The sequence below is a fragment of the Malurus melanocephalus genome, unplaced genomic scaffold (genome assembly GCF_030028575.1).
Source record: "Malurus melanocephalus ecotype Western Australia unplaced genomic scaffold, MMel_1.1 scaffold_107, whole genome shotgun sequence".
NCBI lineage: Eukaryota > Metazoa > Chordata > Aves > Passeriformes > Maluridae > Malurus > Malurus melanocephalus.
In genome coordinates, this window is record NW_026623339.1 from 1,172,329 (window position 1) to 1,200,075 (window position 27,747).

At 45.4% G+C, this 27,747-nt stretch overlaps 1 protein-coding gene across 2 annotated transcripts in view; it reads right to left on the bottom strand.

The window, feature by feature from the left end:
• SMOX (spermine oxidase) overlaps positions 1–26,588 on the bottom strand; it is a 58,276-nt gene extending 31,688 nt beyond the window's left edge. Inside the window, exon 1 of one of the 2 annotated variants that reach the window (XM_057369306.1) lies at positions 26,510–26,588. The gene's annotated coding sequence lies outside the window, so the exon portion shown is untranslated. Of the gene's footprint in view, positions 1–15,717; positions 15,849–26,509 lie in introns of those variants that run through there. The other variant, XM_057369305.1, reaches the window with a different exon arrangement.
• Positions 26,589–27,747: the final 1,159 nt, after the last annotated feature.

Genomic DNA, 27,747 nt, shown 5'->3' on the forward strand with positions numbered 1-27,747 from the left:
AAAAAAAAAAAAAAAAAAAAAGAAAGAGGTTATAAGCTAAAAACACTGGCATAATTGATAGAACAATGCTGCAAACAAGTTTCCCGCAAAAATCATATTCCAGCTGCCAAAAAGAGCTGTGCCCTATCCCGTCTGCACAACCTTGAGATCTTATCTCTTCCACCCTCCTTCTCTCTCCAATTGTTTGGGAAACTTAATTCCTAAAACAAGCCTTAATTAAATAGGAAATATGCTATGTTTGCACAACTCAGAACACAATCGTGTCTCAGTCAAATAAACACTGGTGCCCATATTACACTTGGGAATTTGCTGTGGTTTGGGGTTTTAAATTTGTTGCAGCAAGCTTGGGAGAAAAGTTTCAACAGGAATCTTTTCGTCTCCTCCCATCCTCTGTACGAGGAGGGTGAGACAGGGAATAAATCCACATACAGAGAGGCTCAGTACTGGTTCCAACTCAATGTGTACACGAGGATCATTTCAGGACACACCATATGAGACACGATAGCCCAAAAGCAATTATTTTTTCCTCACCACTTCTCAGAACCCAGACCTACCAAACTGCCCTGAAATAGCAGCAAAGCTCTCAAAATAGCATTATTTCTTCTCTTTTTGAAAGCAACACCCACACTGAATCTTTTGATTTTAAGCCATCCCCGAGCAGTTACCACATCTTTACCATTCAAGCCACAGGGAAAATCATTAAATCCAACAGCAACATTATGGGAAGWGAACCAGAATTAGAAAAGCCAAACACCGCATGGATTTACTCCCACAGTAACTGGATCGACTTTAGCCTGGAACAGACTCGACGTGACTCCAGGAAAAATATATCTCTCCAGGTGCAGCTGTATCAAAGAGACTTTCCCCGGGCTCGTGCTTTGCTGGAGCATTAAACAAACCACATGTTCCAGCTTTGAGGCAGCAGACACGTACCCAGGGCTGGCCTCGGAACTGGGATTCACACAGCCTTCCCCATCCTGCTGTCTGCACAAACACACCCCTGGAGCAGCACAGAGCCCAGGGCAGGGGAATTCAGGTTGGGAAATGAGTCCTTAGATCTTGAAATCTGGGTTACGGCTGGCAGACTGGCTGTCTGCTCCCACCAAAAGATTCCCTTGATGAAGATGGGGRTTTTCCCCATGGATTTGCATACAATAATAAGAAATATTGCAGTGCAAAGMGTAGACATTCTCCTCACTACACACTGTCTGCATTCAGGTCACCTGGAGATAGGTGACCTGAAAGAAAATCAGTACTGCTGTCAAAAACCTTTCATACAGGACCACATCCCTGCTGTAAAGCAACAGAAGCATTTCCCCCCACTGAGCGATTTTCCTCCTGAGTGCAAAATGGAGAAGAGAGCAAAAACAGCTCATGAATCATGGAATCACAGAATAGTTTGGGCTGCAAGGGACTTTTAAAGGTCAAACAAAATCAAAGACAAGAAACAGAAGGGTGGGTGAGGAAAGAGATGAAAACACAACAGTGACACCTTTGCCTTTGTTCCCATCTTGTTGTAAACTTCAAAACAAAGCCCAAGGATGAAATTTTGTCTGGAGATTCCAAATAGAAAACCTCCTCCAATCGACTTCTTGTGCTTTGAGGTTCCTAAGTGCCTTGCAGGCAAAGTGGAGCTTGGAGTGCCATGGGATGCACTCCAGTGATGGATTACTACTGCTGCAAGGTGCCTTTGATTTTCCTRACACACCTGAACTCAAAACATTTCTTCTCTGCGACAATCAAGATATTTTATCAAAACAAAGGGAAGTCTGCCTTAGTATTGATCGTCTTCATGAAACYGTGCCTCAAACAGTTTCACAGAATTGAGATAACATGTTGCTCAGAAAGAGAAAAATTAAATACCATAGGCTGAGAAAAGAAAAAAAAAAGATGTATTTTAGATCTAAGAGATTTTTCACAGAGCAGGAAGATTTGTCATATGGTAAACAGTAGAAACTGCGAACTGGGAGACTTGTGATTTATCTCTTCTTCCACAGCYGTCCCATATGACTGAGGTAAAAGAATGACAATCCTATCCATAACTTGCTCAAAAAATAGCTCAATTTCAGTGTGCTTAGRTGGGAATTCATTTTATTCAGCACACCACGCTTGATCCTTTCAGTACCTCAGCTTCACCGAATGTAAAACAGCACGAGCACCTGGCTGTGCCAGAAAAGCATTTCCATTAATGCCCTCAAATGAAAAGGCATCAGTGTAAGGTATTAAATCCCCCCCAGGACCGAGCTATGTGCAAGTCAGATGAGATAACAAGCCAATAAATTTCAAATCACTGCTTGCATCCATCCCCTAACTACATGCTGAAATCCCTACAGCTAGGCTGGCGTGTTGGCAGGAAAAAAAATTGTCATTTCTAAATTTAGCAGACACCTCAATCATTGTGTGATGCTTCAAAAGCAATGGAGATGTAAAATGGAATTTGTAGGACACCATTTAAACTGAAATGAGAGCTCCGCTTACTGAGCAAAGGCTTTTCTTAACTCCCTTCCTGTTTGGACAATTTGATCCACTTCTTTTTTTTCCACTACAACCACAAAGGTCTGTCCTGCAGTGAATGGATAGGCTTTTTTCTGGGATAACTTCCAGGTTAAAGAGAAAGGATTTACACTTGAATGAAACATAGGCACTGTATTTGGAAAATTTGTTTTGAAAACTTGGGAAGGAAGCAAAGCCTCCTTCATTTAAAAAGGGACTCAATTAACATTCTCCAACAAGTCTTCCTATCGAAAGGACAGTATTTGCTGGGGAACATGTGATCTGAAACTTGTTCTCTTCGCTCACAATGTTCCTTTCTGAAATACAGGGCACTGCTTTGGAGAGACACGAGGATCTTTGCACAGCTTTCCAAAGGACTGGCTGCCTGTCACAGGCCAGGCCTTGACTCCAGAYATCAGATATTCTATGACTTAAGCTCAGGAAACTTAAAATAGTGCTTAAAGACCCTAATGAAGTCCTAGAGTGCCACAATCCTACTGTGGTTCCCTCTGCAAGGAAGGACGGATCATCTATGCTCATCCACAAGGGTGAGATGAATCCACGGCATCACAAATCTCATCTCCTTGTTGTCCTGAAAACATACATTTTGAAAACTTTCAGTAAATAAGACACTAGAGACCAACCAAGCAGGTGCTGTGCTTTTGATTCCTGCATTTCTGGGTGTGGGTTTGATTTGCAGCAGGCAGCCACCAGACAGGACCACCTTAAGGGTTATCCTGGGTTTCAAAAACAATCACAAACAAGTGCTGGGCATGTCTAGATATTGCCCACGCAGGAGGAAGAAAACAACCCATGCCATTATTTTTTTCCAGATAAAGAGGGGGAAAGATGCTGCTGACAGTTTAATATGCACTTTTATTTCTGAATTCCCTTATCAACTCCATATAACAGAGCATTCTTCACCCTTTAATAAGTACCGGTTSAAGTCGAAGTTGATGACTGATTGAGTCCACATTAATACCCAGCAGATTGGGATGGATGATAAAGGCAATATTGGTATATATTGCTAGAGAAAACATGTCATCAACACAYCCAGCACTTTGGGAGACCATCTGTAGCAGACCACTCTGCTTCATTTCTTCTGGCTGCCTCCAATTGCAGCATGACCCAGGCACGAGCAACAGAAGGGCAGAGTTACCTGCAGCTACCCCCATCAGTACCTCAGAGGGAATATGCAAGGAAAATAAGGACACAGGCTCTATCCAGAGCCTGTCCCAGGAATTTGGTTCCTGAGATTTGAGCTACCCTTTGGAAAAAACACTGTTTTTCCCCGCTTTTAGTCCAGGCACTGGATCAGGTGTGGATAGGTACAAAAACCCTTCTGCATTCAGTCACTATTCTTTACTTCATCCATTTGGGAGTTTGGATGCAGTTTCCACCTACACCAAAATGGACGAAAACACCCCACAATCTTCTTTTCATCCAAAATAAAAGCAGTTTTGGGGTTCTGTTTTTAAATAACATTTTCCATGGGAACACTCTAAATTCACAATACAGTGAAATAGTTTCCTCACACACACAAGTGCCTCACTCTTAACCCTTGCTGGTCACAAACACAGACATCAGGACCAAGCAGCAGCGAATCCTCTGTACATCCCATACAAACCAAACACAAGGTGCTTTGCACAGCTCAGAATGAGCTGCTCAACGATAAACACACTTAATGGAGTTTACATTTGCTTAAGACACTTAAGAGATTAAGGGATTGGATGCTGTCTTTCCTGCCAGCTACAGGCAGATGCTGGACAGCACRAAGTGAAGATATTTATCATATGAAGTTAAGCAAGAAATAAATGAAAAGCTGTAGGCACCTCACCCAAGATACCGGGGCAAAAGTTGGACTTGAGTTTTGTGTGAAAACCTTTCATCAGTCCCAAGGGAATCCAGAAAATACATGGAGAGGACATGATTCACACAGTCACTGAACCACCACCTTGAGCTAAAGATCCCCTTAGCAGATGCATATTTTGCACCCAGGAATGTCCCTTGCAGATTCCTTCTCCAAAAAATAGAACAGGTGTGACAACTCCTGAACTGTGCTCATGTGATCCACATCYTCTACAAGAATCTGACTTAGGTTGTGTTGCACCTTTGGAAAGAGGCAACCCACTCCAAAAGTTTAAAACGGGGTAACTGCAGTAACTACATYTTCTCAGGAAAGAAAGGGAAGAGGATTTAATAATCAAATAACTTCTCCTCTCCATGTAAAGAACAGTGCAAGTTTCTGATCTGGTCCACTGTGCATCTGCATKTACTGGAAACAATGGACCAGGAACATGCTGYAARAMTCCAGGTGTCACACAAACACACAGGATGCTTCTCTCTGTTCTATCATGCTGGGTKTTAAAACAGGGATTAAGTTATACCACATGTATTATTAACAAGAAATTAGAAAGGGATTTAACTACTAGGAAAAACAGGACTTTTGAAGGTGAAGTTGCCTGGCCAACATGGGCAAAGTCTGAAAGCACTGTAACTCCCTGCTCTGGGACTCCAGCATTGGTGGAAATGATGCAGACACAGAGCCTCCGCCTCAGAAAATTACTGGGACTGAAATGATGGGGACACAGCCTCACATTTACACCCCTGCTCCACTGTGCATCTTCTTGTGTCCATTTGTCACCGAGCGCATCTTCCCCTCCCTGCTCCAGAGCAGATTAAGCTTAATACACTTATGCAGTTGTGAAGTGTCCTGCCTATTATCCAGTTAGGCAGCTAACGAGATCTGAGTAACAGCACGTAGGCACCAAAAACTGCTGCCTGATATCAGTACAGATTAGACACGTTCTTTATGTTCCCAGCCCTCGTAGAAAAAAGGTTGGGATTCGTTCAAAGGCTGCTCCGAAGACTGGATTCAAGTAATTGTTTAATTTTGTTTGGGATCCACAAAAACATCACGTTTGTTTCTTCTTGATCTCCTGGAGCTGTCATGTCACAACTGTCCCGTTACAAAACTCCTGATCAGTCTGGTGGGACTTGCTCAGCTGAACTTTGTGGACAGGGGCAGGTCTCATCACCTTTAAGAACCCTTTTCACATCAGAAATCTATGGAGCAATAAAGGATCTGTGCTCACCAGGAAAAAATGCACAGGAGTGATAAGGCAATTCAGAAATGAAATCTTTATTAGTTCTGATGCTGCTCCACATGACATTCTCATAAGATCCACCTAAGGAAACATGAATTAGATGTAATCATCGTAAAATATCTGCATGACAACATCCTTCTCGGAACATTATTATCAAGGGTTTGTTATCTAATTTTGAGGGCACTAGAAAGCAGGTCCAGCGAGGCCTAAGAGCTGTGCAATATTTTCATTACCAGTCTGGATGACAGACTGGAATGTATGGCCATAAACCCAAAGGATGATTCAACTGGGAGGATTTGCAAGCACCATGRTGTACAGATTTCAATTTCTAAATGATCTTGATGCACTGGTCCAATATCAACAACAGGAAATGCTTAAGAAAGAGAAACTACAAGCACAAATACAAAAATGGAGAGCAACTTCTTATTCAGCAAGACTCCAGAAAAGACTCTGAAAGGGTCATGGTAAAATAGTGAGGTTGAACAATGTCCCACAGGTCCATGAAGGCAAATCCCAAGGGATGAGCTATGGAAAGCACTCAGCTGTGCTTTGCAAAGTCCTGCCCTTTAAGCTGCTCACTGCTGTGCTTTTTGGAACAGCAGGCCTGAGAGAACCTTATGGAGAACAACAAAATTAAAAAACACCAGGTGTGAGATTAAGCTGGATCCATATAAACCAGAAATGTTCCTAAGAAMAGACTAGTCCGGGCAAGCAAGCAGGACACAGCCTGAGGGGAGACCTCTCTTTCCAAATCCGGCACAAAAATTCAGAGTTTGGCTCCTGTGAATTGAACCCTCTGGCTTTACTCTCCGTTTAAAAACAAGATAATGGCCATCAAAGTGGGTGGAAAGAATAAGAGTCCAGGGCCTTATCAACACAGAAAAATGGGGAGAYAGKGATTGGATGAGCRAAACACASAGCTTTAAACTGACAGAGGGCAGGGTTAGATGGGATATTGGGAAGGGATTCTTCCCTGCGAGGGTGGGGAGGCCCTGGCACAGGGTGCCCAGAGAAGCTGTGGCTGCCCCTGGATCCCTGGAAGTGCCCAAGGCCAGGCTGGACAGGGCTTGGAGCCACCTGGGATAGTGGAAAGTGTCCCTGTACAGGGCAGGGGGTGGAACAAGCTGGTGTTCATGGTCCCTTCCAACCCAAACCATTCTATGATTCCATGACTCTGTGGTTCAAATTTGCTTGGATCACTGAGCTGGGAAGGCAGCAGCCAACAGACTGGAACACCTGATGTGAGAGAAGGGAATGAGGGAACAGGAGCTGTTGAACTTGGAGAAGAAATGGTGGTTAGTGGGGGATCCAATTACTGTCTTCAGCTGCTTAACTGGGGTTTACTGAGCAGATGGAGCCAGAAACAAAAGGACAAGAAACAATGGGAACAACTGACAGCCAGGGAAATACTGATGGACAGGAGGAAAATATTCCTTGCCACAAGAGCACTGAGCATTGCATCAACCTGCCACTCTTCAATAAAAAGGTCCATAAAAGTTCACAAGAAACCTACCTTTGATCCTGGCCCTGTCTGAAGCAGATCAGAGARCTTCAAATATCCTGTGCCACTTCACTTACTCTTCAGTTCTAAGAAWTTTTTATCAAGGAACACTGAAGAAAGGATTTTGCCCAACATTCTACACCACTCTACACCTGTTCATTGCTAATAAGTATTTCAGTCTCTAAAGCTGTCAATAAAATACCTTCCACATGACTAAAGATCCCAGCATCTGCAGGTGACAGAGAAAAAAGTAAGGAATAAAACACCAGAGCCTTCACTGCAACTGGAAAGAGAACAAGAGAAACTGGTTAACACAAGTTATCATTCAAAAGCTCTGCAAGAAAACTGAGGAATTCAAAGATACATACTGATAGTTCAAACAACAAAAGCCAGACTGCTCCTTCCTACCTGCTCTTCCCACAGMAATAAACACAAATTGATGCCAAGAGACGTTTCAGACCTGTCCAGACCAGCCTTCATTTTGGTGAGAGCTTCTTCAGCTGTCTCAGGACAAAGGCTCTCTGTGTGCAGACAAACCTTTCACACACACTTCCTACTCTCTCCCACTGAAAGGTATAAGAGGTGTTAATAGACTCAGAGAAAACGCCTGGAACAACAYACAGAGGCAAGTCGGGTTTTTTTCCACAAAAAATAAAGTGAAGGAGTTTACCTTAGCAAATAATGCTTCTAGTGCTGATCTGTCTTCTGTCATGTTTTATATCTCAGTGCTACCTCTCAGAATAATCTTCACTTCCACGTTTTACCAGCTTTAGAAATGCATGAATAACTGAATGCTTCAGGGGAACAAAGGGACAGCAGGTACAAAATCAGATGCATAGAGTGTAATCTCAACAGGGAGGGAGAAGGGAAGGTCACTCCTGAGTTACAGCTGGCAGGTGAGAGCAGGAAAGCACAATGGCTGAGCTGTAATCAAATTAATYATGGGGAAAGCCTTGGTCAGGGCAGCTGGCAAGGACTTCCTTCACCTTACAACAGGGAGGAATTATTCTGGAACAGTCAGAATCCAGAACACATCCCTGTGGAAAAGGCAGCACACGAGCAAGAAGAGCACATGCTCTGTTTTTACAGTGGGCAAAGAGACATAATAGAACCTTCCAGAACAAAACACTTTATTGGTGCTCTGTCCAAAACTAAAATGCACCCATCGCACCCCGAAAGTCTACATGAGAGTCACAAAATGGTGTTTTGGCTCAGTAGAGGCAGGTATCAGAGCACTCCAGGGAAGTTTTGGACCCTGCAGCTCCAGGAAGACACAGCCCAGAGATTCCCAAAGGCAGCTCCAGAGGACTGAACAGCTCGCTCTGTACAGTAACAAAAGGGCAAGAGGGCAGCAATTCTCAACTGCATCACAAGAAMTCAAAGTCAGAAACTAGGAAAATCTTGGTAATGGCAAGAACAATGAAGGCCTTTCAAGGATCTCCCAGGGAGGATGAGGAAAGTCCATCACTGGAAACCTTTAACAACTGTGTTGGACAAACATSTGCTGGGAAAGTTTAGATAGATCTGACCCAGCCTTGGGGCAGAAGGTCAGATTAGACAACTTGAGGTCCCTCTTCTAGCCCTGCTGCTCTTTGCTTGTAACAGAAATATGACAACAGAACACGTCAGCACCAGCCCCAGAGCACRCAAACCTCCCTAATATTTCAATCGTACACTGAAGAAACACCATAAGATTCCACATGCAGCAGCTGCCTGTTCTCACATGGTACTTTCTCCCTCCATTCCTGGAGGAGCAACAGACGGAGAACACAAAGAGCTGGACTCACAGAACAGGCACAGGAGCAGGAGCTCCCAGCAGAGCCCTCCCAACAACACAGCCTCTTCTTAGATCACACAGGTTGAGGTTAATAGTTGTCACCATTCTATTTCCACTCTCCCTTCAATTTTCCCCTTCCCATCTCATCCTGCAGTCAGAGCAGTTCTCTTTTATTTTTTTTCTCTTCAGGCCTTTCTTCTRTTCCTCCCTGGAATATTTTCCTGTGTAAGATCTTCAGGACTGGATCCCTGCCCACCACGCAGCCCTGGATCCCACTCCAAGGGAATCAGGGGACAAAAAGGGTAATGACCCGGTGTTTCACTCCAAAGCCCACGGTCACACTCAGCCCTTTGTCAAGTTCTCTCAAAGCCCAAACAGAGACACCATCTGCCATTGTGACACTGGAGTGATGGTGTGAGCTCCCYACGACTAGAAAAGGACATTTAATTTAGTCTGTCAGGAGCACTTTGTGCTCCCGCAAGCATTAATGAACGGCACAAAGTGTCCTGTGGGATCAGAGCATCCGAGCAGCAGAGTGTGAACTGCAAACTCCGCAGTACCAACCTTTCTCTCAGGGTTAAAGCTCAACTTATCAAAGKGGTTTTAAAAATTTTTGCTTCCTCACGTGACACCCCATATTCTTGAAAATCCAAAGTCAACCTCCAAGTTCTGTCATGTCTGTCTGTAGAATAACACAGGGAGGAAGATGACAGAAGCAGTCCCAGTGAGAAATATTCAAATGTGTGTGTGTTTGGGAGCACATCCCAGCTGTACCCACACRTGTGTGTTGGTCAGCACACCCTGGCACATCTGAGGGCAGTTATGCAATCCCAGTAAACTTACACCCCATCCTTAGTTTGGGCCATCCTTAAAGGACAGCCCTGTCCTGTACATGTAGTGCCGACAGCAGCAGTCACGGGATGGGTCAGGGATTGRATCCAACTGAAAAATAACCCCATGCAAATAATAATCTGTCAGGTGTATGGGCTCCCAGACTGAGATCTCACACCACAGTAACAACAGAACACGCACAGGAATAGGATGACCCCTTTTCCTAGAAGTAGCATCTTAAATCTGTGTAAGTCACCCGTCAGCCCGTGCTCTGACAGCACCGGACAAGTGTTATGCAAGAGAGGAAACAAGCAGTCGGAGACAGGACAGCTCAGAGAAAACATCTCAGGGCAGTTCCACTCCTGAAGCCAGGCTATTGCAAAACAACCCYCGTGCCAGCATGCCAGGCTTTCCCAAAGGGTCTGGGAGCTTCAGGAGTTCARCTAAAGGATTACCAGGAATGCCTTCCTGGCAGAGTCCTCTGGGATCACAATGGTGATTGATTTAAAAAAGAAAATCTGTTATAAGACTGGAGATCAAAGCTTGAGGTTAGATCTCTATCCTGGAACATGCATCCCATGGGACAGGAGAACTTTGAATTCAGTTTCAGACTAAATGCCCGTCCAACAGAAACAGCACGGGAGCACACTTGAATGCTTCACCTGTGCAACCTCTCCGGGAGAAAATCCATTCCCCAACTGAAAAAATAATTTAACTGAACCAACTCTCACAAAGGAAAAGAAACTCCTCCTTTCCTATGCAACTCCCAGCTTAGGGATAGACCAGGACTACCTGCTTCACTTGGCACGAAGTATTTTCTGCCTACATCAGCTACAAGGGAGCTTGAACAAGTACTTCACAACACAAATGATCCAAAAACAACATGCTTTTTTTCCCCCTTCTCAAAGTGTGCAAACATCACCATATCCTGGGCAATATTTCAGTCATTCCAAGCATGCCAGCARCCTACACTGCTTCATGCCACTCAGTTCAATCTAGAGGACACACTTAAGGAAAATCTGGCATTATGCAGAATAATGAATTGTTAAGAAATTAATAACTAAGTATCCATTCTTCAAAAGTTATCTACATCCATTTAGCTTTCTACTTCATCAGCCAGGAAAACAAATATTTTCTTATTTCTTAAAAGGTAGTTCCTGCCTTTGAATTCAGTAGGTACACACACACAMAMAAAAAAAAGAAGTGGAATTAAATGAACTTTTCAAGCCATTATAAAGGCTTTGCAGCTCTTAAAAGACCTGTTGGATAAAAGAAATGAAAGTTACCAAACCAAAAATTCTCCACATGCTGAAATTGTCTGGGTTTACATTAATTCAGCTCTTTGGGCCCCCCATAGCCTCATCCACAGCCCCCTCTATTTCTGGCACTGTTCTGTTCTGTGGCCCCAGTGCTCCTTCCATCTTTCTACTCCAGGAAGCAAGAGAAACGTGGTCTCAGAGCATGATGTGGAAAACTGTCCCAAAGAGGGAATATTCAACAACAACCCTGTGTAAATCACTACTCTGGGGCTGCAAAATCTGTTTCCCTCAGACCAAACAAGCTCGCAGCCACCAGTATTTGGAATTAGAGAGCAGCAACAATAACTGCCTTGTTTTACTGAGATTTAAAGCATGGCCTGGTAGCAGAGAACTACCCGGGAACAGCTCAGGGATCAAACTTCAGCAGAAAATGCAGGGAGGGGCTTTTTGACCCCTCTTGCATTACATTCCTGCTGATGAGCTCATCACCTTCAGARCAACCAAGGCCTTTCCCAGAGCCAAAACAAAAACAGTCCCTTCTGCATCTTTACAACTTCCCTYACATCCCACCCTTGCAACCTCACGGCCCTGGCCCCAAGACGTCACAAAACAAAAACTTCAGTCACCATGAAAAATAGCACCAAAATTGCACTTAAAACCAAGGGCATGATTAAAATYCACCAAACACCACCGCATTTAGTGCATTTAAAGACTTCCAGAGGAAAAGGTCACCAGAACATAGAGCACACCTCCCAAAGCAAACGTCCTTGTCATGCTGCTGTCGGGTTCAGACAGCAAAAACATTGTTATAAAAACCCTGTGTGCTGTGCTACTCAGAGCTCAGGGCTGCTGGCTGATTCACAGAATGGTTTGGGTTGGAAGACACAGAAAGCTCATCTTGTTCCACCTCCTCCCATGGACAGGGACACCTTCCACTGTCCCAAGTTGCTCCAAATCCTGCCCAACCTGGTCTTGGACACCTCCAGGGATGGGGCAGCCACAGCTTTTGTGCCAGGACCTCATCACCCTCTGAGTAAAGAACTTCGTCCTAATATGTAATCCAAAAGTCCTCTCTGTCAGTGGGAAGCCATTCTCCCTTGTCCTGTATCCAAAATCCCTCTCCAGTTCTGTTGGAGCCCCTTTAGGCACTGGAAGGTGTTCAAAGGTAYCCCCAGAGCTTTCTCTTCTCCAGGTGAACACTGCCAGATCCCTCAGCTGCCCACCTGCACTGCTCCTCCAGCCAACAACCTAACCCTATCCCAGGGCCCCTCAAGGGCACTGGCTCCTGTGCAAACACAAAAATAGGACCTCAAACTAAGGTTCCTACAAAGCCACTCTCCAGAGCAGAGCCACACACCAAGAGAAACACCTGCACCACACACACCAATGTGCTCCAAGTCCATGGTGCTAACTGCAGTTGCCACAAAGATTTATTTTCCAAGTGATCTGTATTCCCACCCATCGTATTTATGGAATCTTTTCTAAAAACAAAAAGAAACCATTGAAATATTAGAGGTAAAAAAAAAAAGCAAAAGAAATATTTGCAATCTATTTCCATGGTGAGTCCTATAAGCTCAAGATTTAATACTGTGCACACACCCATCTTCAACCTGAAGCACAGAATGCCCGGACATGGCAAAGCCAATACATCAACAGAACYAATGAAAACGGGACACAAAATCAAGCTGGCTTAAAGTTTTCATGCTCCCTCAACAGGATAACGACAAAGAAGATAACACAGTCTGGAAACACCATAAAGGTGGTTTTGGGATGCCATTTGTTAAACTACTTGAGTTTTGGGATTCTATAATTTGATGAATTGGTTGCATTGGGGTTTTTTTTATTGTTATGCTTCTAGTCCCTATTCCTATGGTGGGTTACCATCTCTCTCCCACATTGCTGCTGTGTTTAGATCAGTTTTTGCAGGCAAGCAGAGCARGACAGATCCCTAARMCACATTGTAATGTCAGARGTTTARACTCTCMAGAGAAAGAAGAGTTCAAATCCATTCTTCACCCACATCAATTYCAAGAGGCAATCTTTATAGCTCTTTTACTCATTATTTACCACTCTGACACAACATTTTAGCTCAGCAACAGACCTAAAAAAAGTTATTTAATTTCCATAGACTTGACTTCATTAGCTTCTAGAGAGGACTAATGTTTGTGGCCACTGGGAATGGRTATTTCTACATTTTTCCATTTTCTGGTCTGTTAATTACAATCACTGAGAGAAGGAGACAGCGGTGAGATTTGTGAAACACAGCAGGCTGTGTTTTGATATTTGTAAAAAGAACAGAGAAAGTAATTTCTCTCTCTCTYYTTTSCATAACCYAATCATACRAAGTAAATCCACATACTTCAAAAGTTGGCATCACAATTTTCGTTAGACACTCACTTGGGCCAGCAGGAATTTAGCTGGAGAACCCCAGGTTTGATTAGAAGCAATTACTTTTCAGTGAGATGAAGGAACAGAAAACATGAAGGGTTGAGAAACAGGCAGATACATTTCTGAGGCTGGCAGCAAGATGCAGAATACTCCTCCAACTTCTGAGGCAAAGATGGGCAGGAGTCTGACAGCTTTTGAGGATGGAGGATTGAGAAAAACCCAAATTACACTACTTGGCTATGGTGGAGGTCAGTAAAAACACCATTACACCTCTTAGATGCTGCAGGGAGCCCATAAATCACCAAGTCTCCTGTTTATAAGGAATGTTAATTTGCCAGAGCTTTCCAAACTCTACCCCACTAGTGCCACCAAGTCAACTGAGATTCCTCCATCCCAGGAAAACACTGAAAGCCCTTCCAGCTCAAACAAAAGAGAGACAACCACCAGTGCTGGCAGCAGAAACAGCAGGGACGAGGACACAGGATCCCAGGACACGTGCAGCGTGTTTGTGGTGTTCCAGACACGCTCTCCAGCATTTTAGGGAAGCGTGGCACAAAGCGGAACATCTCCAGAACAGCTGTTCCATGAAGCCGAAGGATGGAGAGGGATAAACGACCCCAGCGCCCAACATCAGCCAGCATTTTTAGGACTAAAAACCTCAGACCTCTGCAYCCCTTTCCACACACAGCTTAGCCAAAATACCAGCTGGATGCTCCTCCATGCAAAAAGATGCCCAGGTAAACATTTGATCAGCTATACTTTTTTTTTTTTTTTTTTCACTGAGTCAGACCCTAGACAGCTGGATTTTTGCCAGCCCAGTAGTCATCCAAAAAGGCTTCCTAGTCCAGCTACCCACTCCACCACAGCGGCACGAGGGAAAGGCAGTGCTGGTTTTTTTAGAGGCGAAGCCAGCTGAAACCACAAAGCCTGCTACTCCCTAAAAAACACGGTACATCTGTTCCACAGCAGTGCCATAAAAGATTAGTAAGTGCTGGCCTAACAATCTGGAAAGGGAAAAGGACATAGGAGAGCAAAATGTTATCACTAAGTCAATAAAACAACATCTGTAAAGGACTGAGAACATAACAGCATTCTTGCACAACACACAGAAATGCTCCTGGGCTGATTTCTTGTTCTCCACTAAACCTGTCTGGTAACTCTGGGAACAGKACTGCGTCGTACAGACTACAGGAAAAGTGGATCAACAGGGTGAGCTAAGGACAGAGCTCTGGGCTCGACTTTGTTTGTGCAGGATCACAGAGTGGACGTGTGTTAGCCGATACATATGGTTTCACTTTTACGTAAAGCTCGTGTTTACATCTAATRCATCAGGCAATTACAGCTGRTCCCGGCACTAGGTTTGAARCAGCACGTYTRYAATCCATGGAAAGCATTTTTTGAGRTGAGCAGAGCAAGGATGCAGCAGAGTAGCTCTGTGTCTGGAGTTGAGGATGTAAATAAAAGCTCTGTTCTAAGGTCAGGTTCGGTAATTGACAATTGGCTTTCTGAATTTCACTACCCCGCTCCCAGGACTAATCCCTCATCTCTCACAGCGATCTCAATGACAATTCCGCACAAGTCACAGGATTCGCCGCCAAGCCCCGATATTGTAACAGCTTTGCATAAACAAGAAAACACCGGGAAAACAAACAAGCYGCGAGTCTTCACCGCCCCGTCATTCACATCCCCACCACGGTGACTTCCCCACTTAACCTTTCCTCTTGGTGTCAGCACCGGGAACGCCGAGGCGGGGAATGCGGAGACACGCGAGGACTCGTATCACATGCAGGAGATGATAGTTAGGCTGACATCAACACACGGAAGGGCAAAAAAACACCCAAACCACCCCAAAATCCCAACGCATCCATGGGTGTTCTGCTCTCAGCCCATAGAGCGAGCCTTTCTCCTACCGTCCCCAAAAACAGCGGTAGGGATGACACCTGCTCTGCAGCTGGGTTAGGTGTCAAGGGGCCGAGGAATAAGGGTCAGAAAATTCCTGGGGTGGTTTTCGGGATGGGGCTTCGGGGAACGGCTCCTGGAGTAGTTTGGGGAGGTGACACTGCGGGCTGGGGCACGGGGAACGTCCCCTCAGGGTGGCGTGTGGGATGGGGCACACGCCGGTTCCTCAGGGATCATGTGTGGGATGGGGCACCTCGGGCAGGTGTGTGGGACAAGGGCACGGTGCGCCAAGCTGGGTGTGTGGGACGGGTCCCGGCTCTGTGCCCTCAGACAAAGCCCCCCGCCCTCTCCCCGGCGCTGCCCGGCCCCCGGAGCTCTGTGCGGGGACGGAGCCCCGGCAGCCCCGCCGCAGGTGCYGGCTGAGGGGGCTGAGGGGGCCCGGGGCCGCCGCCCGCCGCGTACCTCTCTGTGCGGTGCCGGAGGGGACTGTCGGGGTCGGGGCGCCCGCCCGGCTCTCGCCTCGCTGCCTCCCCGGCTGAGCGGCTCCCGGCGCGGCTGAGCGGCGGCTGCGGGCACTGCGGGCCGAGAACCAGCGCCGGCCTGTTTTCCAGCCGCCTCCCCTGCGGCCCGCCCCGGCTCCGCCTCGAGCATCCCCCGCCTCCTCCTCCTCCTCCTCTTTCCCCTTCTCCGCCTCCGCCGCTTCCTCCGCCCCGCTCGTGATCTTGGGCGGCTTGAGCGTGGAACTGCGAGGATAAGCGGGTCTATTTGGTGAAATAAGCGCATTAAATCTAATTTTCTTCTTTCTTTTTCACCCTTTGCGGTTGTAGCCGCTGTGCTTCAAGGCTGCTGTGAAACCCTTGCCCCCAGGCGTTCGACAAACCGCAGAGCAGACCCAGTGTGGAAAATAACTTCATTCCTGCACAGTTTTTTTTTTTTCCTATTCCTGTCCAGACAATGAAATTTATCTCATCGGAGTCCACCTCACAATTAAAGTCCAGCCTTGTGGACCAGGAGAACACAGACCACCACAATCCTGCCCCAAACGCCGTCGCACTTTCTTATCTCGCACCATCTGTTTTCTGCCGCTCSTTATCAGTGTTCGTGCAGTTGCACGAGGCAGTGTGATATACTGGGGAAAAGTTATAAAAAATCAAAAATAAGCACAAGTTTAAACTTTTTTTTTCAGCTGAAAGACCCTTAAAAGCCAGCGAAGGATCTTCTCCAGCATATCTATATACACATATAAACACAATTATATTTAGTGTGTATATATATGTGCATATAATATAAAATGTATATGCAATGTAAACACATGTATATATAATACATAGTTTCGATATATGCTATAATACTCATATTTCATGCACATATATATACAATAAATGTGTACATATATACTATAATACGCATTTTATACACATATACATATACATATACATATACATATACATATACATATACATATACATATACATAATGTATGTTAGATAGCCTATCCCTGGGAATTTTCATAACCACGTTGAACAAAGCTCTGAGCAACTTGATCTAGTGGAAGGTGTCCCTGCCTATGGCAGGGGTTTGGAATTGAGTGACCTTTAATGTCCCTTCCAACCCAAACCATTCTATTATTCTATATATAATGCATATACTCTTAAATAGCTTTGGACACAGAGCCTCTGCCATAGAGACKTCTTCCAAATGGAGGGGAAAGCCAAAAAATTCTTATTCCAGTGTCACAATCTGAGAGATGGCACACGACACGTAAAGCAGAAGGAAGATGTCTCTGCTGCTTCTGAAGCTGATGCCTTTCATGCAGCTGCAGGGTAAAAGTCTCTCCAAGCAGCAGCCCTGTAAACACAGGTTTTATCCAACCAGCAGCCCTGTAAACACAGGTTTTATTAAATTACATCTTCTTTCCAAAAAAAGTTCGTGACCAGGATTGAGCAACGTGGAACTCACGGGATGCGGGTCCACCATGGAGCTCGAATATTCAGACATCCCGCAGCTTTCCCGTTAAATGTTGGCTGAAATTGCTTTTGGACGCCTGGAGGGAAAGTCTGGAGGAAAGACTGCGCCTTGGATGGAAATCAGTCATGTCTGCAWGCTGCCTTCAAACATTTTAAGGTTTTATAAAACACGCTCAGCTGCCTGCCAGAGGTTTGCACCTGCACGGCTGGGCTGAGGTTGCTGAGCCAGCCGAAACATCTGGGGAAAACAGCACGAATGACATGGATTTGGGTTTCCCAGCTTCCATCAGATATCAGACAACTACTGTGACAACTTTTCAATTTCATACATATATGCAGGCTGTTTCCTTTCAGACCTTGAGCTTCCCTGACTGCCCTTCAGGAAAAAAAAAAAATCTGCGAAGCCCCTCAAAGCACCCAGATGCTGAAGCCACTGCAGTGTTTGACAACCAGTATAGGACAAGCAACAATATAAGAAGGATACAAAGCTACTGGAGAGCATCCAGAGGAGCAGCATGAAGTTGGAAAAGGGTCTAGAGGGAAAGGCATATAAGGAGTGGCTGAGATCCCTTCGTTTGTTCAGCTGGAGGAGCCTRAAGAGAGATCTCACCATGGTCTGCAGCTTCCATATGAGGGGAAGTGGAGAGGCAGCTCTGATCTCTGCTCTCTGGTGACCAGTGACAGGACCCAGGGAATGGCATGGAAGTGAGGTTTAGTTGGGTATCAGGAAAAGGTTCTTCTCCCAGAGGGTGGTGAGGCACTGAAAAGGCTCTCCAGGGAATGGTCACAGCCCCAAGGCTGCCAGAGCCCCAGGAGCATTTGGACAATGCTCTCAGGGACAGGGTGGGATTGTTGAGGTTGTCAYGTGCAGGGACAGGGGTTGCACTGGTTGATCTTTGTGCATCCCTTCCAGTTCAGGATATTCCATGATTCTATGGCCCCACGCTGTGTTTGGGATGTGCTTTGTGAGCCTGCCACCCATTGGGATGTCTGTCCCCATCCTGGACACCCCAGGAGCCACCCTGTGCCTGCTGGTGGCCTCTGCCCTCCCATTTGTGCCTCACAGCTTCAGAATTGGGTCTCCACCGAGCCTACAGATGGAAGCAGAGCTTTGCAAATTAAAGGACTTCAGGGAAATGAGCCATATCCCTGTTTTAACCTGCTATATCTGGAAAGAGAGGAATTGGCAACRAGGTTGGTTATGTTGGCTGGAAAGAGCAGCATTTCCCACCAGACCGGATGAAGTCTGAGGTGATAAGGAAATAGRGACAGTTTGATGGCCCAGCTTGGTGATACCTATCTGGAGAGGATGGAGGGGAAGTCAGGATTTCCTGCCTGGAATCTTGAGCATCTCACAGAGCAAAGCAGCACCTGCCCCCCAGGACTGCCTCTAATCCAGTCCACATTTGATTGTAGYCAAAGAGGAGCCACAAAGGACAGACTGGTGCCCCCTGCTCCCACAAAAAAGCTGACCCATGAGGGATGCTTGTCATCCAGCAGCTGGGAAAGCTGGTGAGCCAATTCCTACTGAATGGCGCTTCTATTTCCTCCAAATAAACAACTGTGCTGCAGGGCTGCACCAGCTCTGAGCTCGCTTGGCTGCGATGYGAAGGATTTGAACTAAATCTAGAAAGCTCTGGGTATTAAGGAGTCCCTTGGGCTCTACCCTCTTTCTCCARTTTAAATTTGGCAGCAGAGCCCAGCCAGCCCAAAGCCCTAGGAATGCTTGTGAGGCRTTTTGAGGGTACACAGGAATGAAATTACCTGTGGGAAAATGAAGCTAAAAATGCCTGGTAAGCCCATGTTTAATACAGTGTTTGATGCATTAAGAATGAGGAATTGACAGATGTGACTGAGGCTGGAGCCTTGTGCAGACAGTAGTCCCAAGGAAATTTGATAAAATCCTAAAATCAGCAGTTCTTGTGCCTTTTTGACATTTATTTTCTATGAGGAGACCTACAGTGAATGAAGCATCTTTTCTGCGAAGAACACATGAAGGACAGGTTTATGAATGAAATGTAAAGGRAATGATAAAAGTCTGGAGACCCTTCCCTAAAAACTAGGGAGGAGAAAGACCTCCTTGAGCAACACACCCCAAAAGATTGCCAGCAGCTGTAATCCAGAGATATAATCGACATGAAGAAAAAAAAAAAGTGAATGATTGCCTGGAAGGTCTCTTTCTGGAAGGCTTTTTTTGCACCACAGAATGGACAGAAAGAGCTCAGGTCCCATGTACCTGGGCACTGCATGAAGCTGTGTTCTGCATCTGGGGTGTTTGAAATCTGGCCAAGGAGGTCTGTTGGATGGATTGCTGCTGTTTTTATTTTCTGCCAAGCAAAATAATGACTTAAAGCCATTAAGTGATTGTTGTCTAGATTCCTATTGACCAACATAATGCYCCATTCCTAGAACTGTCAGGTGAGATGAGCATTAAGCCTGGCATGAAGCTTTTTTTTTAGGAAGATAAAGATCCAGCTGCCTGAAAAGGAGAGCAGGGGTGGGAAATAAAACCAGGCAGCACAGAATACCCCTCTGTGCTCCAAAATGCAACGCTCCTGATGTTTGGCATAAAAAGGGTTTGCCTTTTACAGTTCTCATGCAGCGTTTTTCATCCTCAGACTTAAAAATGTTGGTTAAAGTGCTGTTATCTACTTAAAATCAGGAATTTCAATACAAAGACACCTCATAAGAGCCACAGGTGCATCAGAGGTTGCCCACTCTCACCAAGATTTGGTTTCAGCATTAAGAGCATCTCTGCAGCGAGGAGACCTCATGGGTTCAGGTTTTTGGGTGATTCACTCGCACACTGACGTCCGGCAGGACCCTCATGAAGTTAAAACATAACTCAAACAGAAAATGTGTAGATCAGAACAGAGGATTTCTGATTTTCTAACCGAGAAATTGTTTTCCTAAGGGTACCTGGACACTGATTTTGGCTCCTGCTCTGTGCAGGGTGACACAGACTGACAAAGCCACTTGTGTTTCCCCAAGCAGGACACCACGTACAGTCTGAAAATACATGTGTTAAACAAATACAGCAACTCCAAACAGCCCAGCTGACTTTTCCATCCTCTACGCTGTTTGTTTACTAGAGAAAGACTAATCCCTTCTACCTGCACAGTCAGCAAAGCAAACTTGCCATGAGGGCCCAGAAAAAAATGCTTTATTATCTTTCCATCCATCCATAATACTGAATTTCCATGATTCATTCACCCACTTAAAAAACACTTGAACAGTCAAACAAAAACACACATTCCCAGGAGAAAAACCAAACCCACGTCCGGTGCAGGAGACAGAAACATTCTAACATAAATACAAAATCCCACCAGAAATTTTATCTGAAGCAAGGCTGTGGATCACAARCACAACAAGGGAGGCAGAGATCAAACAGTATCGCCTCTTGTGGGTGTTTTTCTCCTTTTCCTCACAATCCCCTGACAATAAGTCAATAAAAGGTTTTACCAAGGCTACAAAGGGAACCTGAAAGACCAACAGCCTCCCTTTGAAAGTATTTTCAGTCTACAGGCGGTTTCCAAGTCACTTCAGAGAGTCTGGCCTTTGCTAAAAAAGCCCTTGTGACCTTCCAGTCATCCCAGTGTAGCTGCAGCAGTTCATAGGAATGAGTAACAATGACCTTTACTATTCAGTCATCGTTTGACAGGCTGTCCAAGTGCCTGGGAGCTCTCTCATAAATATTTCCCTGTGATGATGAACAATCTGGACACAGAAACAACCACCCAGCTCACCTTGTTGGTTAGAAATAAAACTGGTCCACGTGAGGAGGAGAAATTCCCCTCACAGGTTTGTTCTTCCTTATTCCYTTCTAGGAAGGTGGTTTCCAGAATGAGACAGCCAAGCAGTAATTTCTTCTAATATCCTGGGAGCTGCAGGTTTTAACACTTTCCTRCATGGATTTCTGGAAGGACATGACTGCTGAGAAAAGTATCCAATCTCAACAATGGGTGAAAAAAATCCATGTGTGGAAGATCCTTTGCAATCCTCAATAAAYTGGTGTAGCTGGCAGGCACCCTGAAAGTTTGAAATGTGCTGCTGTGTCTGCCTCATGTCTGTCAAGCTTCAAGTCCCAAATACTTATTCTTACCACAATTTTGCTCTAGTAAATTGAAAATCCTTCACTATTTCATTTCTGTGAGCTCTTATACTCACAGGACCCTTTTGGTTTCATTTGGATGAGGAAAATTGGAAATGCTTTCCCTGGAGCAGAGGCAGAAAGCAGGTTAAAAGGTGGCACTATCTTCTTCACACACCTGTGTGCTGGCCAGGGAACAAYCTGAATCTCCACAACTGGGAGAACAGGACTCACCACTCACAGCTCCCAGTTATTTTCTGCTCAAGGACTTTGTGGGAGAGACATGGTTTCTCTGTATTTAATAACCTTCTTTGGATTTTGTTTCCRTCAGCTGCTCTGCTCTCCTCAGGTAAATATTGACAATGCATCCAGGAATAATATCAATGGCACGYCCTTKGATTTGCTTGGAGCTGGCTATTTTTATCAATCATAGRTTCATGGAATGGTTTGGATTGGTARGGACCTGAAAAATCATCCTGTTCCAATCCCCAGCTATTGGCAGGGACACTTTTCACCAGACCAGGTTTCTCAAAGTCCCATCAAACCTGGCCTTGGACAYTTCCAGGGATCCAGGGGCAGCCACAGCTTCTCTGGGCACCCTGTGCCAGGGCCTCMCCACCCTCACAGGGAGAATTCCTTCCCAATGTTCCATCTAACCCTGCCCTCTGGTAGTGGGAAGCCATTCCCTCTTATCCTGTCCCTCCAGATCCTTGTCCAAAGTCCCTCTCCATCTCTCCTGAAGCCCCTTCAGGCACTGGAAAGGGCTCTAAGTTCTCACTGGATATTCTCCAGCCTGAACACCGCCAGCTCACTCAGCTTATCCTCATAGGAGAGGTGCTCCAGCCCTCGATGGATGCTCTCATGTCCTTATATTGTGTGACACAGTGAACAGCTGAATTCTCAGCTCTTTRTCACTATTTTGTGCACCTCTAGCACATCCTTCACAAAGTTATTCCAGGGAGATCCAGTCTTATCTCACCCAACACACCTTCTTCTGAAAGCAGCTATGAACATTTACACCCCACTGTCATTCAGCACAGGATGCGTGAAACCMCAATCACTTAAAGTATTCCGAACACAAAGGATCCAGGAAATGAAAATTTGGCAGGTGCAAAGGAACAGGGTTGAATGTGGAAATCTGGGAGGAGGCTTTGCCACTGACAGCAGCACAGATTCTGCCTTTAACTCACAGCAGGTAGAGGAAAAAAACGGTGGAAAAACGCAAACTGAGTCTCGCTTTGGATCTCCAGCACTGGCCAGGCATTTCAGACAATACATCTCCCTTCCAATCAGTTTGTGTCTGGTTTGCTATTTCCCTTTAAAAGCCATGGGCTGATACCTGCAAAAGCCAGGAATGATCCTGAGAACCTCCCCTGTTTCATCCCAGTGTCTGCAGCCCCTTCCTCCTCTCCTCTGCCTTGTCACCGCAGTGTCCACTGAGCCCTTTTCCCTGCCCAGCACAGCTCCACTGCCCCTCTGTGCCCTTTTCCCTGCCTGTGCCTGGCTCCCAGCTCCTGACCAGCTCAGTTCTGCAGCCCTCAGCACAGAGGCTGCCTTTGTGTTCTGCACGTGTTCCCTGCCAAGAGCTGTGAGCCATCCTGGTACTGCGCTCCCTAAAAATAGCTTGCCCCACGGGTAACCTGCATCTCTCGGAGCGGCAGGTCTTAAAGATAAAMCCTCGTGTAAAAAAGGCACGAAAACACTGCTGGGGTGGAGAGGAAAGCTCTGAAGGAAGGGGCTCAGAGGTGAAATAAAGAACACAGGCTTGGTACAGCCACAGGCAGCAGGGAAAGCAGTGCCAAGGGGCCTGGGGAGCAAATGTTGTGTATAACCTGCACACAGACGTAATACGACAACTGCTGAGCCACAGGAGGTTTTTTTCAGTCAGCTCCAAGTTCTGTGTGTGAAGACACAACCCTGCCAGCAAAAGTAATCCAAAAGAACAGCAATCCATCTGAAAAAGATGAAAAAACACTCCTCCTTTACATAAGGATGCGTATTTTGGATACAAAATATACCCAGATAGCATTTTTGCCCTTCCACGACTTGCAATATATCCATTTACTCTTTCACATTTTATTTTAATAACAGGRGAGTCAAGTGAGCTCAATTGACGGGCTGGTTCCCAGGGAAACACGAGCAACTTATTTCTCTTAAATAGCAGGCACAAATGTTTCCTGTGTTAAACTGCACAGCCTGCTGTGACATTCAGATCTCTAGGATATAATCCCAAAAGAACAGAATGTGTTTGCCTGGCTCTGAGGTGGGGAAGGAGAGAGGTAGCAGCACATTATAGCTGGTGATGGGTGCTAGCAGGGATCTGGCACCCAAATAATTTTTGAGGAACTATGTCCCTTATCCCAGTCCCCAAAGGAAGTGCAAAACAAGAGTTTAATCCAAAAAGAAAAAGGTAAAATCACCCAGTATTGCTGGGAGAGAAATGAAAAAAGGGGATTGGCATCAGCAAGCGTTTAAAATCTCAGTCAAAATGCCAGGCTGGCTGCCCAGTGTTGCTGGGACACATTAAGAGGATAAAAAGAGGCACAGTGCTCTGGCTCAGGCTCCATCCTGCTTGGGAAGCTGCTTTGGCTGGTGCAGATGAAGGTAGGAAGGGAATTGGAGAAGAAATCGTAAGACAAAGCTGAGCAACCTCCTAAGGTGCTCTCTGGTAGCATTTGGGGCACCTCAAACCTGGGATTACCTACACTGACAGTATGTTCCTACCCCAGGGATGCTGTTCCCAACTCTGATCACAGGGCACTAGGTAGCTTTGGTGGCCAAGCTCATTTTGATTCCTGCTGCTTCAGGTTAAAACGATGAAAAAAATTAAAACCAATGGCCAYGAGCAGTTGCTCAAGGCTGAGTCAAACACACAAAACACATCTCCCCAAATCTATCCTTGCYTTCTTTATATTCAGCTCAAGGGATCTTGAAGCGAGCCTGGTAGGATTTGTCTGCTTAATAAAGCCCAAAAGATATCTCTCAATAAATTCATAATCTCTCACTTGCCCATTTACCTCTTGAACTTTCTTATATCCACAATATCCTTCAGAAAGATGTTTCCAGCTTGACTACATCACATGAGGATTCACCTTCATGGATGTATTGCACTAACTTCATTTGCTGGCCATTAGTTCCCCTACAGCCAAGATACCAGCTGGCTGTTCCCTCACTACCCTCTCCCTGGAGTACAGGATTTCCCAGACCTCCTTTTTGTGCTCCTTCAGTTCTTCTTCCTTCTTCACTTCTTAGCTTATCTCAGCCAATATTTAAGTGAGAAGGTGATAATTTGGCCTTGGAACAACATTTTCCCCCTCCTTGCAAAATTTCCTTTTTGGCTAAAATGAAAAAAAAACCCAAAAACATAATCCTTTTTTTTTTCTCTGTTTCTTTAGGATACAGAAGAAAAGAAAAAAAAAAAGATCACGCAATACAGGTTTTGCTTGCCAAAGTTTCCAGGTGCCCCACGTCCTGTTACTGGGAACAAACAGCCTTCAAACACGATCCCTGCCTTTGTTCTGCCAGCTGGAAACACAGGTCACCCTGCACCMAGACACCACCTCAGAGCAGAGATTTTTCCACTGAGAAAAATTCTCCTTTCATCAGCCAGAGAGTACCGAAAAGGAACCTGGATTTTTTTTCACTGAGTTGCTGGGGTAGTTTGTTCACCCAGGAACATTTTCTGTGAGGTCTCTGTCCACGTAAGTGACTCAGCTCAGCAAACAGCACTGGTGATTCACTGCTCTGGAGTGTGCCAGCAGTGGCTGCAGACCTGTGTGCTGCTGAGTCTATTCCTCAGCAGGAAACAGCCCCAATAAATGACATCAGCAGCGTGATTCAGTCACTAGGACCATGGACTGYAAGGCTCCCACTCAGGCACTGGCTCCAGATTTTTCTTCCCCAGACAGCTTTTCCTTTCCTGTGCCCCACAGTTGGCTCCCCATGTGAGGAATGGCTCTTGCTGCACATCTAAGTGGGCTCTAAGCTGTCAATTCAAACCCCAAAGTGACTGAAAAAGGAAGATTTAGGTGGGATATTAAGAAGAAATTCTTAATTAAGACTGGGGAGGCCCTGGCACAGGGTGCCCAGAGAAGYTGTRGCTGCCCCTGGATCCCTGGAAGTGTCCAAGGACAGGCTGGATGGGGTTTGGAGCACCYTGGGACAGTGGAAGRTGTCCCTSTCCATGGCAAGGGGCTTGGAATGAGATGATCTCTAAGGTCCTTTCCAACCCAAACCATTCCATGATTCTAGAATTCCATGACTGCACGGTGCATTGACTCAAACACCAGAATTCAAACCATTTCCCTGAACTTTTCATGAGTACGCAGTAGAAAAATAAAGTTACCAATAGRAAATGAAGTAGACCGACCACCAAAGGTAACAGACAATCCTTCATGGAATTCCTTGCTCACAAATGCATGTCTCCCAGCCCAGCTCCCACTGGAAATTTCTTACAAGGTCATTAAACCAAATCAAAATAGAAGATGAGGAAGATTTTTTTTGTGCAGTCTGAGAAATTCTGAGCGTACATTAAAAATTAATTCATTTTGACCACATTCAGGACAAACACACAAATATCCAGCTGCTCTCCATGTCCTGATGTTTCAGGTTTCTTTGAATCCTGCAGATTTTTTTCCACCGAAACAGGAAAAAAAGTTGTCTCAAATAAAATAACCACAATCTTACGCAATTTAACTCTTCAAAACCAAGAATGCCTGATGGATGAAACAAGCACCTTATGCCCAATTTTCTTCCTAAATATGAAGGGCTTTTTCATCCTTTTTCGACTGCCACTGCACACCTGCTACCAACACATTGTACAAACCACAAAGCAGACCCGATGTGGAAAAAGACTTCATTCCTGTACAATTTTTTCCTTTTCCTGCCCAGATAATGAAATTTTTCTCATCAGAGAACTAAAGCCCAGCCTGGGGAGCAGAAGACCACAGCCCTCCACAATCCTACCCAAACACCATCAGGTTTTCTTATCTCCTGGTATTTGTTTTCTGCTGCTCGTTCATATCAGTATTTATGCAGTTACACAAAGCATGGGATACACAGAAGAAAAATGTTATAAAAAAAATCAAAAATAGGCATAGCTTTAAACTCTTTTTCAGCTCGAAGACCTCTAAAAGCCAGCAGAGATTCAGCTCCCACTTGTGCATAACTCAGCCTACAGCCCATGATCCTCCTCCACCTTTCGCTGATTCTTGCTGGTGGTGGAGGTGGCTCAAAGCAGGTCCCTTTAAATCCTTTGTTGTGTTTGCACAAGTAGAAACAAGCTCCTATTTAAAAAAAAAAAAAATCCCCTGCGTGTGCCAAGCCGTGTGTAAAGATTATGAATCACTAAATGGCAGCCACGTGTCAGCAAAAGTAGCAGGAAGTGTCTTGTCTTTGACCTTTATTTATTGCAGCAAGAGCACTTGGTAACATATAGTTATAGAGATCTAATTATCCCTGCTAGCCAAGAAACTTGGATTGATAGCCTGAGTGGTACGTTTTGGCTATTAAAATAAAATTAAAAGAAGTTTATTCAGCTTATCTGGCTAACAGTTTTCAGTCTGGAGAGACTCTGAGAGAGGCCTTTCAGTCTGGTGCCTTTGTGTGTTTTGAAGGCAGAGAATTTCTGTGGAGATTCTCTGGAATTCTAGGGGAATGGATGGACCTGAAATCAAGGTGAGCCTTGTGACATGCTCTTTGCCCCACCTCTCTCATTCCAACACACATCCTTTTTCCACAGAACTGAGCTGTGAGGTTGGGAAGCAGTATCGTGCCGATCCCTCTCCTTGTTGCACTCAGGAAATTTGATATACATCCCTGTTTTTGAAGAAATCCCACACGTCAGAGAGCATTAATGAATCAAGACCTCAGTGCTACAATCTATGGCAAGCCTGGAGATCAACCTGAACTATGCAGTGGTGTAAATATTGTGCCTACTTCTCCCTCAGGTGAAAAAGAGAGTTTTGACACCTTTCCAGATAAAGGGCGACCGGGGTCCTTTTCCCACAGGAGAGGAGGGTGCAGTGGGRTCCTGMAGCATAAAAATTCATCCCTTGGGGTTCCCAGACCTTTCTGCAGACSTGTCACTGAGATGACCCATCAAGGAGATCACAGAATCATATATTCTTARAATCATGGAATGGYTTGGGTTGGAAGGAACCTTAAAGACCACATAGTTCTAAASCCCTGCTATGGGCAGGAACACCTTCCACTATCCCAGGCTGCTCCAAGCCCCATCCAACCTGGCCTTGGACACTTCCAGGGATGGGGCAGCCATAATTATCCATAATAATATTGGATAGCATCCATAATCCATGCTATTTATCACCATGTGCTGACTTCCCTGTGCCTGCCACGCTCTGCACTGGAGCTCAAACTTGACAGGACAATCCCAGTCTCTGCTGCTCCATGGTCTTCCAGTGGGATCCTCTCTGT